Consider the following 17,527-nt stretch of genomic DNA (forward strand, 5'->3'; position numbering starts at 1 on the left):
ATTTTCTATGCGTGATCCGGGAAATGAAAGTTGATCCATGAGCTTGACCACTCTTCCTTCGTGCGGAAAACACATTACTCTAAAGAGTGAGGAGACGATGGCTCCCATGCAATAAATATAGTCTCGTCCAAGGAGTAGGTTATAATCCAAGAGTCCTTGAACAACCATTACGTTCATTTGCACTATCTTCCTTCTCAATGTTATGGGCACATCGGGAAGGATCCCTAAAGGTCGACTGGTTCCTTTATCAAAGCCTGTCACATTTCTCATCTCAGGCAACAGCGATGGCGAACCAAGCGCTTTCCAAGCAATAGAGGAAAGGATACTCACAGAAGCCCCCTCATCTATGATGGTACCAACCATGACCATTCTATATATTTGAACGATAATTCGGAATGGTATGCTTGCTGGTAAACGGGGTCTGCCTAGTTGATTCCAGTCGAAGGAGACAATTAGGTTGCTTGGAGGTGGGACCAAGTAGACGGCCGGGTATGGCTCTGACGAACTTCCTTCCTGCGGTAAAGGAATGGGTAGATTGCCCCCATGTTCGTCGGAGTCTGTGTTGATGAAGAGAATTTGGACGGTGTCATCCTTCTCTTCAGTGACTGTATCATCCGAAGATAAAACCTCTGAAGGCAAGACCGGGTCAACTGTCGCCTCAACCTTTTGACTTTCGTTTGGTATGGATTCAGATGGTTTATCTTTAATGATAGGCGCTTCAGCCGACCACTTGAGCGGGCCAGCTGGATTCTCAACTAGCGACGGACTCGGCAAGAGTTTTTTATATCCAGGAGGAAGTCGTAATGGTGAAACCAGATGATCATCCAAAACTCTTTTCGCTTCGTCTAAGAAGGGACAACGGTGGATGGTATGATTGCCTTGGCACAGTTTACAAGGAAATCTAGCTTTTCCTTTTTGTCCTGGGGCTTCACTTTCGCTAGTTGACAGTGTGCTTTCAACATGATCACCAGAGGTTGATGACACCAGATTGTGCAAACGAGGAGACCAGTCCCTTAGTATCCGAGGGATGCAAGGACAATCTCTGTGAAAGTGGTCTCCTTTGCAAATGACACATGGCGATTTAGGCCTGGTCGGTGTAGTGTGTGGATTTTCGTTAGACGACACTCGTTTTTCCCCATTCGCCTTTGGCTCCTTCTTCTTCTCCTTCTTCTCCTTAGGAACTTGACTTTTGGCTTTGCTAGCCCCATCAAGCGAAGAGAAAGGAGGAGAGGAAGAGTTAGAGGAAGTAGAAGGTTGGTGGGTAACTTTGGACTCGTCTAATTGCTGATTCGATTGTTCAGGAATGGTGGTGTTCTGAATGGCATTGGTTGAGAAGAGCCATACTGGCAAGCCAATTTTCAGTCCTGGAAGCGACAATGTGGCCATATGGGGTGCACCAACATCTCCCCAAGAGGAGAAGGGACTAGGATTTCCACCAAGGGGAATTCCTTGGTTGGTAGACTCCATTTTCTCAACCTAAGATCAACGTAGGAAAAGGGCATGAATATTCCGTTTAAAATAAATTTTTAGACGCTTTGACACAACTTGTTTTTTCAATTTTTAAGAGTCGAGAAAAAACAAAAGATGACTCTAGTCTCCTTCGATTTTTAATGAGCCTGAAGTGACAAGTGCTCAGATGGACCTTTTCCGTTAAGGAGTCTGAAAAGGAACGAAAGGGATTGCTCTGGAGATCTAGGTAGAGGGAGTACCAAACCAATCACAAAACTGCAGAATACTTTTTACAGTACGACAGTCAATCTTCCCGAATGCTGTGTTCGGTGCATTGCGATCAGTAGGGCGGCCGACACGACTTCCTATGGATAAAAGGTTTTAAGCCTATAGGGGTCTCCCAGTATATACTCGACGGTACGTGGGAGCACAAGTCCGTACTATTACTTATCGTCTCAAAGTGGAGGAATCACCCAACCATCAGTGAGGACAATAGTTACCAGGCTTTACGACGCCGGAATACGTCTCTAGCCTAGACCTCTAAATGTTGTGCGTTAAGTTCCAAAGCGTTGTTAGATTCATTCAATTTATTTTAAGTTGATCTTTCTTAGAAGTTTGCCTTTTGGGATCACCACGAGATGTAGATGTAATTCCTAAAATGCAATCTAAAGATGATAAGCAAAATTTTATCTCTTTTCAGCAATGAAAATCCTAGCTACAAGGGGAAAAGAAAGACACAATCTTTTCTCAAAGAGCAAAGATCACACTGTAAATGCACTTTTCCTAAATCAAGCCAAACAGACTGTCAATATGCAAATGCACATATGCATGTATTTGTTTTTCACTTTCTTAATATTGATGCCTAAAAAGAAAATTGATGTACAAATCTGAATCTGCTTTCAAGTGATAAACACAAACAAGCTTCTTTTCGAAATCAAAAGGTAGAGATGATTACGACACTTTATGATTTTGAAGTAAATACTCGTTTCGACACTAGAAAGTCACAAATTCAAACCAAAGGCAAAATTAAAAGCATAATCGACTCTCAACAGCAAATAAACTTTCTCCTAAGATCAAAATCGACACTTACGACAGATCTAAATCAAAGGACGACAGTATGACTATTCTACTTTTTCAATGGAAAACTGTAAATGATGTAACAAACACACAAAAACATCTACAATCTTTTTGTAAAAAGGAGGCGGAATTAAGGCAAAGAAAAGGGGTTTTTAAACAGACACATACACTGATCACAGGCTGCAAAAATCAGAGACAAAACTGAAAAAATGAAGCAAAGAACCTCAGCTGCACAAGGCTAGGCTGATCAGCGCACCTGTTACACAGAGAAACTGGATTGCAGCATAGGTAGCCCTCTCGAGAACTGCGTTGAAATGCAGAATCTCTTCACAGAGCCTGCGCTGGGGCAGAAACAAGAATTCTATCTGGGTTCTAGGTCACGGTTTGCAGTTTAATCTATGGTTTTTGGCTGAGTAAAATCAATCAGTAATGCACAATCAGAGGGTAGATTTAAAAGAGGCCTAAGAGCTATCACAAAGGGCAATCAGATCATTTGTGAATCAGCTGTTCAGATCATAGACAGATCCAGTGAATGGATTGGAGTAGCAGATGTCTACTTTGCATTTGTTAATGGCAAATGCAGTTCGATTGATACTTCTAAGTTTATGAAACAAACAACAAGAGAAACAAAAACAAAATAACTAGACACGATCCCCAGTGGAGTCGCCATTTTGTTAACAGGAAAAGTGTCTATTCAGAATGACCCTATCCCACTAAGGTGTGACAGTGACCTTAGAAACAAACAGAGAAAACTACTTTCGTATTCTTCTTTATGAACTATAAACGAAGAGGAATAGGATGAGCCAACCTGTGTCTTGCGCTAGTCCTTTGATCCAATCTCTCTCCTCTTTGACAGCTTCTAGCTACCTGCTCCCTTACTTGCCCAGCTTCACCAAGTTCCTGTAAGATCACAGAAGAAGAAAACTACACAAAGACATGGATTTATATTCATAAATAGCTTAGGATCAGATTTAAGCTAAACATGCAAATAGCAAACATCAATGATACACAAGCATGTAGGAGAAACTCAAATAGTTTTATTGATATAACAAGAAGATCCAGGAGGAGTTACAACCAATGATTCCTGATCCAACATCAACCTCCCAGCAAAGGAGTCCCCTCTTCACCTCCAACAAAGCATAAATCACCCAATACTCTGATATCTATCTCAAAACCAACAGCAATTCTCTGCAATGTACAAAAATCCAGCCTCTGGATCTCTGGGATGAGGGATCCATATATAGATGTATGCAAAGAGGATGAGTCAGCTTATGATTTGACTAGTGGCCTCTCTCTGTCAGTTCTTGTTTCCACTTGGAGACTGAGAGCCTCTTACTCATCCTTGGTCGAACTCAGTGAGGCAAGTGTCATTGGGGAAGATTCTAGAAGCTTCCATTGTCTGTCCACCTCGTGGAATGACACTGCCATTTGTCATTTCCCGCTCAACGCATCCTGGTAGTGCATTTAGGTGCGTTGCAACGCACCTAGCTAGTGTACTTGGGTGCTATGCAATGCAGCTAGCTAGTGGAGTAGCTGAAATGATCCTGATTTGACTGATTCTGAGCAGTTTCTGGTGGAGAACTTATGGGAGAAGCTATAATTTGTTGACCTTGTTCCTTTAGGGGTCGGAACAACAATTTTAGGGACTTAGGATCCCTTGGTTTATGGAAATTTCATGCTTAGAGCTGTAAGGCACAAAAATGTCTATAACACTATGGAAACTGTTCCTGGACAAAATGGCTTCCTTCTAGAAAGAAAATGATCTCTAGATTGGGCACAACAAACTTTAGCATCTCACTATTGACACAATACTCCACTCCCGGAAATTTCAGAAAATAATCCTTGGTACCCATGATCACAAGGGAAGGAGCTTGAATAGTGCGTCCATTGAAAAGAGTCAATCTCCGAGGATCCCTGTAAACTTGAGTATCTGTAAGTTTATGGTGATTTAAAATGAAATGAAAGAAAAGGGAAAACCAAGGTTCTAATATCAATGTTCTAATATTAATACTCTGTGCCTTACATGTTCTGCTTTGATTGATATCCACTCACAGGTGCTGATTTAGAAAGCCAGGAGAAGTTTATTCGGTGCTGATTTAGAAAGCCAAGAGAAGTTTATTCACTTCCTTTGGAAACTGTTCCTGGACAAAATGGCTTCCTTCTGGGAAAAAAAATGGTCTCTAGATTGGGCACAACAGACTTTAGCATCTCACTGTTGACATAATACTCCACTCCCGGAAATTTCAGAAAATAATCCTTGGTACCCATGATCAGAAGGCAAGGAGCTTGACTAGTGCGTTCATTGAAAAGGGTCAATCTCCCAGGATCCCTGTAAATTAAATGTTCAAAACGAAGATCAAATTTGAGTATCTGTAAGTTTATGGTGATTTATAATGAAATGAAAGCAAAGGGAAAACCAAGTTTCTAATATCAATGTTCTAATATTAATACTCTGTGCCTTACATGTTCTTCTTTGATTGATATCCACTCACAGGTGTTGATTCAAAAAGCCAAGGAGAAGTTTATTCACTTCCTGTGGAAACTATTCCTGGACAGAATGGCTTCCTTCTGGAAAAAAAAATGGTCTCTAGATTGGGCACAATAGACTTTAGCATCTCACTGTTGACATAATACTCCACTCCCAGAAATTTCAAAAAATAATCCTTGGTACCCATGATCAGAAGGCAAGGAGCTTGACTAGTGCGTTCATTGAAAAGGGCCAATCTCCCAGAAGCCCTTTAAATTAAATGTTCAACATGAAGATCAAATTTGAGTATCTGCAAGTTTATGGTGATTTATAATGAAATGAAAGCAAAGGGAAAACCAAGGTTTACCTTTTGCTGCAAAGGTATGAGACTTGCATAGGGAACACAAAACTAGATTTCTCATACAGGCTTGAATACATCTGATGGTCATCCTCAGTTAACCATGGTGGAAATGGTTTGGAAGGATCATAGAGATCCATTACCTCCTTACCATCTTCTGCCATGGGCAGTTCACTACTAGAGAAAAGAGTATATATATTCCTTACCATCGTTTTTACATCAAAATGCCCAAGATCTGCCAAGCCTCTCCCGGGTTCCGGTAATAATGAATCCAAAGGAGACTTTCAAAAAATTCCATGAGGGCTGCTATCATTATTTAAAGAAAAACCTGTATTATGATACAAATTTCCTTGTTCAATGCATATTTTAAGCACAGAGATGGGATAAAACATACCTGCCAATGTCTAAAACAAACTAAATACCTAGGATAGACAAAGTAAAACAGAATACCTGGTAGAAATTGTAGTAAACTCTTTGTTCATGGGCATAAATGAAAAATTATGTGCCATGCCCAGTGGGCCAGAATTTAGAAGAAAACTTCATAAAGATCTTGGAGTAGATAACCATATCCCATCTGTATATTGACAACAGTTTCCACAGCTGTGCAGAGTAGTTCAGAGAAATAAGAAAAATATAATCTTCTTAATCTAAGAACTTATTGTAAATGCCATGATCAGAGGGCTTATAATACATACAAGCAGATCAGGTTTAAAATTGATAAGTTTGGTTTGAATAACTCCAATGATGACATAAACAATGACAAGTTTAGTTTGATAAGTTGAACTGTTATCGGTCACAACCTTGACACCTTTATCTGTATGTTGGATGTCCCTCACAACTTATCAAAAGATTTAATGACAACACATGATAATAGATCAGTAAGTAGAAATAAGTTTTTTTTGGATAGAAAGCACTAAATTTTTGGGAGACCCCAACCTAGTTGAGCTTGAGATATATATTCGTTGTGTGAATCAAGGAACTCCTGAGCTATTTTATGAACTATGTGTTCGTATCCTCGACTGTCGGACACAGTATTCATCTTCCAAAAATTCATGAAAATTGGGATTGGGTAACACACTATTTAAGCTCGTCACTCATGGAGGTTCTACAGATCCACATCCAAATGCAATCATTTCCAGTGTGCATTCTGTATTTTTTAAAATTCATGGTCGCAATGTAAAATAAATGTATATTGTTCTATATAAATAAACTAACACAACTACATGCAGTTGATATAGGCTGATTGGCCTGTATGGTAGGGATTTAATAGTTCATAGTTGGGTTGCTTGGATTAGACTTACTGCACTTTAAAAAGATAAAAATAATATGTGTGCACTTTATGCTCTAACAAATTGATTGTTAGACTTATTTGAAAGCGCAATGGATACAGAAAAACAAAATTATTATCCTCCAAATGCTTTTGGTGGGTAGTAAACCTAACCAAATCTAGAGGTGCAACCTACTTCAAGCATTTGGTGAAAACAATAACAAAGGTTAAAACAATTTTGAAAATACAATAGATATGTCTCTGCATTTCTCTGTAAATTACACAAATGAAAGATATATCTGTAAATCTATGCTAATTGAATCAGGCATTGTGCAAATAATCATGATGAGAATTTGATATTTTGAAGTCGTAAAAGTAATAGTCGGTGGCCATATCCAAAGGCGTTATTGGCACACTACGTAACATGAAGTTGACCAGTTGACTATGGTTAGGGACAACCTACTCTTGGTGATAAATATTATAGTTGAGATTGCAACAGGAAGATTTGAAAGTCCTCAACTTGTATTTCTTTGGTTACCAATTCAGCTGTATAGTGCGTTCATTGAAAAGGGTCAATCTCCCATGATCCTTGTAAATTAAATATTCAAAATGAAGATCAACCTTGAGTATCTGTAGGTTTATGGTGATTTATAATGAAATGAAAGAAAAGGAAAAACCAAGGTTCTAATATCAATGTTCTAATATTAATACTTTGTGCCTTACATGTTCTGCTTTGATTGATATCCACTCACAGGTGCTGATCCAGAAAGCCAAGGAGAAGTTTATTCACTTCCTCTCGAAACTATTCCTGGACAAAATGGCTTCCTTCTAGAAAAAAAAATGATCTCTAGATTGGGCACAACAAACTTTAGCATCTCGTTGTTGACATACTATTCCACTCTCGGAAATTTCAGAAAATAATCCTTGGTACCCATGATCACAAGGAAAGGAGCTTGAATAGTGCGTTCATTGAAAAGGGTCAATCTCCCAGGATCCCAGTAAATTAAATGTTCAAAATGAAGATCAAACTTGAGTATCTGTAAGTTTATGGTGATTTATAATGAAATGAAAGCAAAAGGAAAACCAAGGTTCTAATATCAATGTTCTAATATTAATATTTTGTGCCTTACATATTCTTCTTTCATTGATATCCACTCACAGGTGCTGAATCAGAAAGCCAAGGAGAAGTTTATTCACTTCCTCTCGAAACTATTTCTGGACAAAATGGATTCCTTCTGCAAAAAATGATCTCTAGATTGGGCACAACAGACTTTAGCATCTCACTGTTGACATAATACTCCACTCCCAGAAATTTCAGAAAATAATCCTTGGTACCCATGATCACAAGGGAAGGAGCTTGAATAGTGCGTTCATTGGAAAGGGTCAATATCTGAGGATCCATGTAAATTAAATGTTCTTAAACGAAGATAAAACTTGAGTCTCTGTAAGTTTATGGTGATTTATAATGAAATGAAAGCAAAGGGAAAACCAAGGTTTACCTTTTGCTGCAGAGGTATGGGACTTGCATAGGGAACACAAAACCATATTTCTCATATGTGCTTGAATACATCTGAAGATCATCCTCAGTGAACCATGGTGTAAATGGTTTGGAAGGATCATAGAGATCCATTACCTCCTTACCATCTTCTGCCACGGGATAGTCACTACTAGAGAAAAGAGTATATATATTCCTTACCACTGTTTTTACATCAAAAAGCCCAAGATCTACCAAGCCTCTCCCGGGTTCCTATAATAATGAATCCAAAGGAGACATTCAGAAAATTCCATGAGGGTTACTACCATTATCTAAAGAAGAACCTAGATTATGATAAAATTTTCCTTGTTCAATGCATATTTTAAGCATAGAGAGGGGAGAAAACATACCTTCCAATGTCTAAAATAGATGCCTTTAGGAGCTAAGTCGCATTTATCTAGTCCTCTGGGTTTCAAGTAAGGTATACCCAATGTTACAATTCCTTTCACTCGATCTGGATGACACAGATCTAAATAATATGCAACAACTGCTCCAAAATCCTTCCTCACAACCAACACCTACTTCATGAAATGTAGTTTGAACTTTGAAATATGTTGATTACGATATATAGATACTAAGTTTCCAACTACTGATGTTTGCATAAGCATAGAGCAACCTTGATCATGAATTTGTTGAGCACAGAGAACATGAAAGCATTGCATAAGCACAGAGAAAACTTAATCAGGAATTTGTTAAGCACAGAGAACATGAGAGCGTAACTAGCACAGAGCATATTAACATGAATCAAAGTTCATGAATCAAGACTTATTTTTTTAACAATTTTGATAATTTTATTTATAGATATTAGTCCTATTAGTCCTATTTTCAATCTAAAAAGGACATCCATTTTATTAATGACTAAGTGGAGTTATTCCTTCTTAATGTACTAGATGATAAGAAGTTGTAAAAGAGTAGTTTGATATCCTAATTTTTTTGAACTTTTGAAATGGCTCAGGTGAAAAAAGTTTATTGGCGAAAACATATGAAAAAACAAATTATTTCTTCTAAATTTTGTATGGTTTCTAACTTATTGTCTATATTAATAGAAGCTTAAGGACGACTTTTTTCTTTGTTGAATCATACATCAAGCAAGAGATTGTGGGGGGATGATCATGGCTATAAGGGTTTATGGACAAATATTACTTTGGTAAGTTGAAGTTCCCTGTTTTTGGCTTCATTTGCCATTCAAAATTGCGTTCAAATTGTCCATTCCACCTAGTTTTATCCGCTTGGAGGCCTCTGCAAGCAATTTTCATCTTTTATCTTCCTTCCACATAGTACTAACTCATATGCAAAGGTGCCCGCTCAGCTGGTTATGTTAAATCTACCATCATGTAGGTTTATTTTTAATCTATGGGATATTAGAGGGGTGCTTCATTTTATATTTCCCATGCACTGTGGAGCCACCCATAGCTTGTTTCCTTTGTCTATAGAAACTAAGTTGGTCAATCTACCTAGATTCTTAATGACTTGGTATAAAAATAATCATATTTTCTTTCATTTTTACATATATGTAATATGATAGAATCCAGATTCTGTACACAATATCGAAGATTTAATGAATAAAGGCGTTTAACTTACTTACATTTTTCATGAGCCTCTGTAAAAATTGATGTTTTAATTTTTGTTTTTTGTTTTTTTCACTTATGCAGACCTTAGTGTTTGTATTGAAATAAAAACTTAATAATATGGAGTTGAATTGAAAAGAAATGGTGTTTTTCTAATTATTCTAAGTTTTAATTATTAAATGGTGGTGTCTAATTATTTTGATCTTTTACTATTATAAGTTTGGGAGTGTTTTTGGAAAAACAGTTGATATCCTTTGGTTAATTGATGCATCTCTTTTGCGTGTTTTTGGAATATCCTTTGGATAATTGATGTATTTCTTGAGCTCTGATGTTTGCATACGAAATCTATAGCTTCATGTATCTCATTTGGTCTTTACTGTTTGCTTTACTAACAATAGATTCAAAAAATTTCCAACATCAACTGTATGAGGAAACACAAAAAACGTTAACCATCTTTGCATCTTATTTAGATTTTCCCATTCCCATGTTGTGATTGTTCCTCAATTTATATCTTACAGCGTTTCCTTTGCAACATTTGGTACAAATGCTAGTTTTATTATGCTTCAACTTATGAATATGGAAATATGATTTTCAAAATATGAATTAATCTGACAATTGCAAATTGATTTTTTTTTAATTATATATATATATATTAATCAAAACTTATTTATTTAATGGATATTCAAAATCATATCCATAGATAATAAAAAACATGTAATGTATTTAAAGTATTCGTGATAAAAAGAATAAGGCACATTTTTGAGCAAGATGGAATAATAATTAAGGAATAAAGGACGTATGACATAAAGATGGAGTTAGGACATATATATTTACGCCGTAAGGGGTTCCCTCTGAGATGAAATTTCCTGTGGTCTTTGCTGTCATCGTTATCGTCCGTCTGATTTGATGTTAGACGATTCGAATAATGCCTACCGTTGGATCAAATATCCGGTTGAGGTGAAGGTGGAGCGTTATGGGTTGTGAAATTGAAGAGATTTATTTTTTCAGTATTTCTGTGGGTAAATTAGCTGCAACTCCATTCGCAACAAAATAGACTCGTCTAAGGGCGGATTGACACTCGCCTTGTTGACACCACCTCGTCTCGTTGATACAAATTCGTCATTCTATTTTTGATTTGGTAAACTGCTCACCCTATAGATGTCTGTTCAGAAAAAAATCGTTAAAATATGGCGATGACCCTGGAAGAAGTTAATGCTTATTATTTCTTATTTCGATTTCAGACTGAACCTGTCACAAATTAAAAGGGTTTACTATTGTGCGGAAGGGTTTTACTATTTTTTCGATTTCAACGTATTTCAATACACAGGTATGCATTTTAATTTTAATTTTTCTCTATTTTCCTTTGGCAATTATTGGTTATTAATTTGGTCTAGCGAATGATTTGAAATAAGCTCCGATTTGCAGTAGGTTAAGCAAGAGGATTTACTATTGAGAAAGTAGATGATACGAGGGATGCTTTTGTTTCAATTTAAAGGGCTGACATTTTCTTGCATACGTTTTGTTCGTTTGGGCTGTTTATCTCATTTATATATAATCAATATGGTGGCAGATTCTGATTGTTTTCTAATTTTTGTGCGTAGCCATTGAGGAGATGAGATGATGTTCGAGTGAAGGAGAAACAACGAATTTGTATGTAGCCATTGAGGAGATGAAATGATATGCTAGTGAAGGAGAAACGTCGAAGAATATGGTTAGTTACTTTTCTTGGATGAACTTCCTTTGCTTCAGCTGCTAGAAAAAACTAGGATCACATGGAGGGTTGCCACTAAACCTTCTCGACAAAATCACATCAACTGCTAGATAATGACATTATGGAGGGATTTTACTATTCTTCAAATATCATTTTCAGGTTGATGTCTAAAGGGACCATCCCTTCTCATAACTGCATCCTCTATTTTTATTGGCTTCAGGGCACCTCTTATGAAGGTTTCAAAGAAATGAATATTTATTCCTTATTGATTTGCAAGTTGGCTCGTCAAGGCTATGTTGATTGCATGACGAGACTACGTTTTCAACGCCCATCACAACCAGAAAATCTTCATATGCATTAATCTCGATAATTATACAGGTAGACTCAAAACAGTGACATTCTGGTGTATTGCCCACAATGCGGTCGATGCTTTTTAAGTGGTTTTTCAGTCGCCCTAAGGTTTCAAATTTTCATTATTTGTCTTAAAGTGACTTGTGTGGGTTTTTATGGATTTCTTTACAGTTGGATTGTTTTTTATATTTGTAGAATTTGAGATCAAATCATAAGAAGAAAACATATAATGTTTGACTGTGTTTTAAGAAATTCTACATTATACTTGTTTAGCGGTTTATTTAATTTTGTTATGAGTTGAGTTTCCATGAAGTGATTATTTTTAAAATTAAAAATATTTTGTTCTTGTGATAAAAATATAATAAAGTTATTTAAATTTCTCTTTGATTGACAAATAAATGATTTGCGCAACGATTTAGGTGCTATGATTAAGAAACACATTTAATAAAGCATTAGAAATTGTGAAAATGGTAAATCCAGCAAAACATTCAACCACTGGATGTGCTGAGTGAAGTTTGCGCAACGATTTAGGTGCTATGGTTAAGAAACACATTTAATAAAGCATTGGAAACTATGAAAATGGTAAATCCAGCAAAACATTCAACCACTGGATGTGCTGAGTGAAATTTCATAATTGGTGCTGATAGAAGGAAAGTACAACATCAAAGAAAAGTACTTTCATAATTGGTGCTGATAGAAGGAAAGTGAAACATCAAAGAAAACTACTTGTCCGAAACTCCACTGCCAAGTAACGAAAAGCACGATCATAGAGAACACACATGGAGATTGGTTTCACAATCTGAGCTTCATCACCGGATGAGTTGCATGATGCCATTAATGAATTATGAATATTTAATACAAACCCAATAAACCATGGTGTCCAAAAGTCGAATTGTTCTTCTAATGTCGCGTTGATTTTAATTCAGAACCACCCAAAAAAAGACGATGAGAATGAAATGGATCCTGATTAATGAAATATTTTTCACTCTAATCATGTCTTATTTATTAATACTAAATTTGAATGAATGTTATTTTTAGAAAATAAAAATTAATCTTGTCTTACTTATTCATACTAAATTTGAATGTATGTTATTTTTCAGAAAATAGAAATTAATCGTATCTTATTTATTCATACTAAATTTGAATGAATGTTATTTTCAGACAATAAAAATGAACAATGGCATCATATGAAAGGTCAATTACTCTGTCCACTATTTAATTTCCAGCTATTATGTGATTGACGATATGGCCTGAAATTTAATTTCTGGTTAATTAAATTCATCAAGTTATTTGTTTAATTAAGATCATAAGGGCATTAGTCATCCGGTCATTCTTACTGTAGTGTGCCTTACCCTAATGGCAGTAACCCTCAAAAGGATGAGGCCAGCAATCATTCATGTTGGATTTTGAGAAGTGCAAGTGCATCCGCTTTCTAATATTAAGTGGATTTTGAGAAGTGCAAGTGCATCCGCTTTCTAATATTAAGCAGTCCACCAGGATTTCATTTTTCACTGTTGTGTCCATTGTGACCTACCCAAATGGCAGGAGTCTCAAAGGGCAGAGGATGTGTGATGGTGCATATTAGATACTAGGCAGTCCTCTTGAATTCCTTTCTTGTTGTAGTCTGCCCTAACTAATGGTAGGAGTTTCAAAGGGATGAGACTGTGCGATGGTGCATGTCAGACACTAAGCATTCCATCAGTATTCAGTTCATAATGTAGTGTGCCCTGTCCTGATCCCTAACGGCAGGAAGTCTCAAAGGAATGAGGATGAGAAATGGTGCATATTCATTTTGAGTAGTGGGTGTGTCTACTTTTTAAAAATAAACTGTCCACGAGGATTCCATTCTTACTGCATTATGCCCTATCCTCATGGCAGGAATCTCAAAGGGGATGAGATTGGGGTAACGACGCATATTGGATACTATGCAGTCCACCCATATTACATTCTTACTATAATGGACCCTACCCAAATGGCACGAAATATCAAAGGCACGACGCTGGGAGACGGGGTATAATGTATTTTGAGAAGTTCAGGCGTGTCTACTAAATCTCGAAGGTAAGAGGCTGGGTGATGGTGGATACTGAATCCTAGGCAGTCCCCCAGGGTTACATTCTTGTTGTAGTGTGTTCTATCTGAAGGTAAGAGTCTCAAAGGGGTGAGGCTAGGTGATGATGTGTATTGGATATTAAGCAGTCCACCAGGATTGCGTTCTTCCTGTAGTCTGTCCCACCCTAATGGCGGTGGCTCCATGGTTTACTCTGTCGACGAGGTCTTGAATCTGAAGAAGAAGACAATTCGAATTGGGTTGGACATCGGAGGAGGAACAGGAACTTTCGCCATGAGAATGAGGGAGCAGAATGTAACAATTATTACGACTTCCATGAACTTGAACAGGCCCTTCAACAGTTTCATTGCCTCCATAGGGGTTATTCCCATGTATATCACTATAAAACACAGGCTGCAATTCTTTGAAAATACTTTGGACATTGTTCATTCTATGCATGTTTTGAGCAATTGGATTCCCACACAACTGCTCGAATTTGTACTCTATGATATCTACAGGATTCTGAGGCCTGAAGGCCTGTTCTGGCTAGATCATTTTTTCTGTACAAAGGATCAGTTGAAGATCTATGTGTCCATGATTGAGCAGCTAGGGTATAAGAAGCTGAAATGGTCTGTTGCCCCTAAGTTGGATAGAGGGCCCGAGCTCAAAGAAATGTATATCTCTGCTCTCTTGGAGAAGCCACTTAAGAGGCAGTGAGCAGGCTACTTGTAGATGCAGTTTTAAGTTTCATGGGCTTAAGGTCCCTTAACTTAAAACAAATAAACATTTCTCTCCGTAATGTATTTTAATTTTCAATTATGGGAATATATATGATGCCCTTGCCTGTCTTTAAGATATTTGCCACTTTCAGTGTATGGTTCATGTATCTGGGTTTGATTTAGGGCTCCAAGATTTTCATATTCATATTAATATATAAAACAGATCTGCAATTTGAATTTCTGGATTTTCTACCGTGCCGTGGTTTTCATTAATTTTTGAAACAATGTGGATGGTTCGTCTGTAATTGTCAAGGGCTGAAATTCAATGGCCATGTTTAGTAGGTTTTGACTGCAATGGTGAAACTGCAAATTAGCTGGAATTCATCGAGATTGAATTACGAATGGAATAACAAGCAGATACGGTATATAGTAAAATCACATTATTTTTATCGCTGTGAAATGTAGAATTTGTGTACTGTGTCCAAACTCTTTGTATTAGTGATAAGGACTTGGCCTCTTCTTCAATACACAAAATAGGGTTCCTTGATTTTACTAATATAGATGGCATAGGATGCCCACTGATTGTCTTTTCAAGGCTTGGAAATATATGCATACAAAATCTCGACTTCCTTAAATTATCAAGGGCCTCAGAACTGTCCTTTAAAAGATTCTCCGCTTCCTTACAAATATGTGGAATGACAAGTCCACCACCTTTCTTCTTTTATAGCCCGGAGATCAAGAATTCACAACTCCAATGACCTATACTGGTCGGCCAAATTCACAGAGCATGATAGTATATAGCAGTGCTTTATGTGACGTAGGCTTCTTGGCCTTATTACAAGCACAAGGAATAAGTAGGCATCTTCTTAGATAAAACAATTGACATTAACAAAACTTTTTCTCTTCAATAACTCAGAGAACAAAGAGGCATGAATAGATCGGATTCACTGTCTGAATTGAAGAGTGAGAGAGAATATATAACAGCATGGAGAGACCATGCAGAGCAGATATGTACATTAATACGGATCTAGGCAGTTCCATGTAGTTTACAAAATAGTTCCATATTTTCATGCAAATAGGGCCGTGCAATCCATAAAGCAACACATTCCAGACATACAGTATGCCGTATCTCTCGGGCCAACTGTACTGCTCAGTTTAGGGTGATTTGTTGACCATAGAGTTGCTGGATTTTAGCACACTATGAAGGTTTCTTCGTAAGTGTTTTTGAAAGAATGAAAATCTTATTTTGAAGGAGAAATTACCTCTGTATGTGTGAAACTGTTTTATGCTTCCACTATTTAATTTCCAGCTATTATGTGATTGATGATATTGCCTGAAATTTAATTTCTGGTTAATTAAATTCATCAAGTTATTTGTTTAATTAAGATCATAAGGGCATTAGTCATCCGGCCATTCTTACTGTAGTGTGCCCTACCCTAATTGCAGTAACCCTCAAAGGTATGAGGCCAACGATCATGCATGTTGGATTTTGAGAAGTGCAAGTGTGTCCGATTTCTAATATTAAGCAGTCCACCAGGATTTCATTTTTCACTGTTGTGTCCATTGTGACCTACCCAAATGGAAGGAGTCTCAAAGGGTAGAGGATGTGTGATGGTGCATATTAGATACTAGGCAGTCCTCTTGAATTCCTTTCTTGTTGTAGTCTGCCCTAAACTAATGGTAGGAGTTTCAAACGGATGAGACTATGTGATGGTGCATGTCAGACACTAAGCATTCCATCAGTATTCAGTTCATAATGTAGTATGCCCTGTCCTGATCCCTAACGGCAGGAAGTCTCAAAGGAATGAGGATGGGAAATGGTGCATATTCATTTTGAATAGTGGGTGTGTCTACTTTCTAAACTAAACTGTCCACGAGGATTCCATTCTTACTGCAGTATGCCCTATCCTCATGGCATGAATCTCAAAGGGGATGAGATTGGGGTAACGATGCATATTGGACCCTACCCAAATGGTAGGAAATCTCAAATGCACGAGGCTAGGAGACGGGGTATAATGTATTTTGAGAAGTCCAAGCGTGTCTACTAAATCTCGAAGGTATGAGGCTGGGTGATGGTGGATACTGAATCCTAGGCAGTCCCCCAGGGTTACATTCTTGCTGTAGTGTGTTCTATCTGAAGGCAAGAGTCTCAAAGGGGCGAGGCTGGGTGATGATGCGTATTGGATATTAAGCAGTCCACCAGGATTGTGTTCTTCCTGTAGTCTGTCGTACCCTAATGGCGATGGCTCCATGGATTATTCTATCGACAAGGTCTTGAATCTGAAGAAGAAGACAATTCAAATTGGGTTGGACATCAGAGGAGGAATAGGAACTTTTGCCGTGAGAATGAGGGAGTGGAATGTAACAATTATTACGACTTCCATGAACTTGAATGGACCCTTCAACAATTTCATCGCCTCCAGAGGGGTTATTCCCATGTATATCACTAAAACACAGAGGATGCCATTCTTTGAAAATACTTTGGACATTGTTCATTCTTTGCATGTCTTGAGCAATTGGATTCCCACACAGCTGTTGGAATTTGTACTCTATGATATCCACAGGATTCTGAGGCCTGGAGGCTTGTTCTGGCTAGATCATTTTTTCCGCACAAAGGATCAGCTGAAGATCTATGTGTCCATGATTGAGCAGCTAGGGTATAAGAAGCTGAAATGGTCTGTTGCCCCTAAGTTGGATAGAGGGCCCGAGCTCAAAGAAATGTATATCTCTGCTGTCTTGGAGAAGCCACTTAAGAGGCAGTGAGCAGGCTACTTGTAGATGCAGTTTTAAGTTTCATGGGCTTAAGGTCCCTTAACTTAAAACAAATAAACATTTCTCTCTGTAATGTATTTTAATTTTCAATTATGGGAATATATATGATGCCCTTGCCTGTTTTTAAGATATGTGCCACTTTCAGTGTATGGTTCATGTATCTGGGTTTGATTTAGGGCTCCAAGATTTTCATATTCATATTAATAT

General features: G+C 37.5%; 3 pseudogenes; 1 reads left to right on the forward strand and 2 right to left on the reverse strand.

The window, feature by feature from the left end:
• Window positions 1-4,622: 4,622 nt before the first annotated feature.
• LOC149142221 (epoxide hydrolase 2-like) lies at window positions 4,623-5,925 on the reverse strand (annotated as a pseudogene).
• Window positions 5,926-7,366: 1,441 nt separating this feature from the next.
• Window positions 7,367-14,035, reverse strand: LOC149142222 (epoxide hydrolase 2-like; annotated as a pseudogene).
• A 2,763-nt stretch (window positions 14,036-16,798) lies between these two features.
• On the forward strand, window positions 16,799-17,311 carry LOC149142223 (putative methyltransferase At1g29790 pseudogene; annotated as a pseudogene).
• Window positions 17,312-17,527: the final 216 nt, after the last annotated feature.

This window comes from Pinus tabuliformis, chromosome X, assembly GCF_031772625.1.
Source record: "Pinus tabuliformis cultivar Carrire ecotype Pingquan chromosome X, CPIR1, whole genome shotgun sequence".
Taxonomy (NCBI): domain Eukaryota; kingdom Viridiplantae; phylum Streptophyta; class Pinopsida; order Pinales; family Pinaceae; genus Pinus; species Pinus tabuliformis.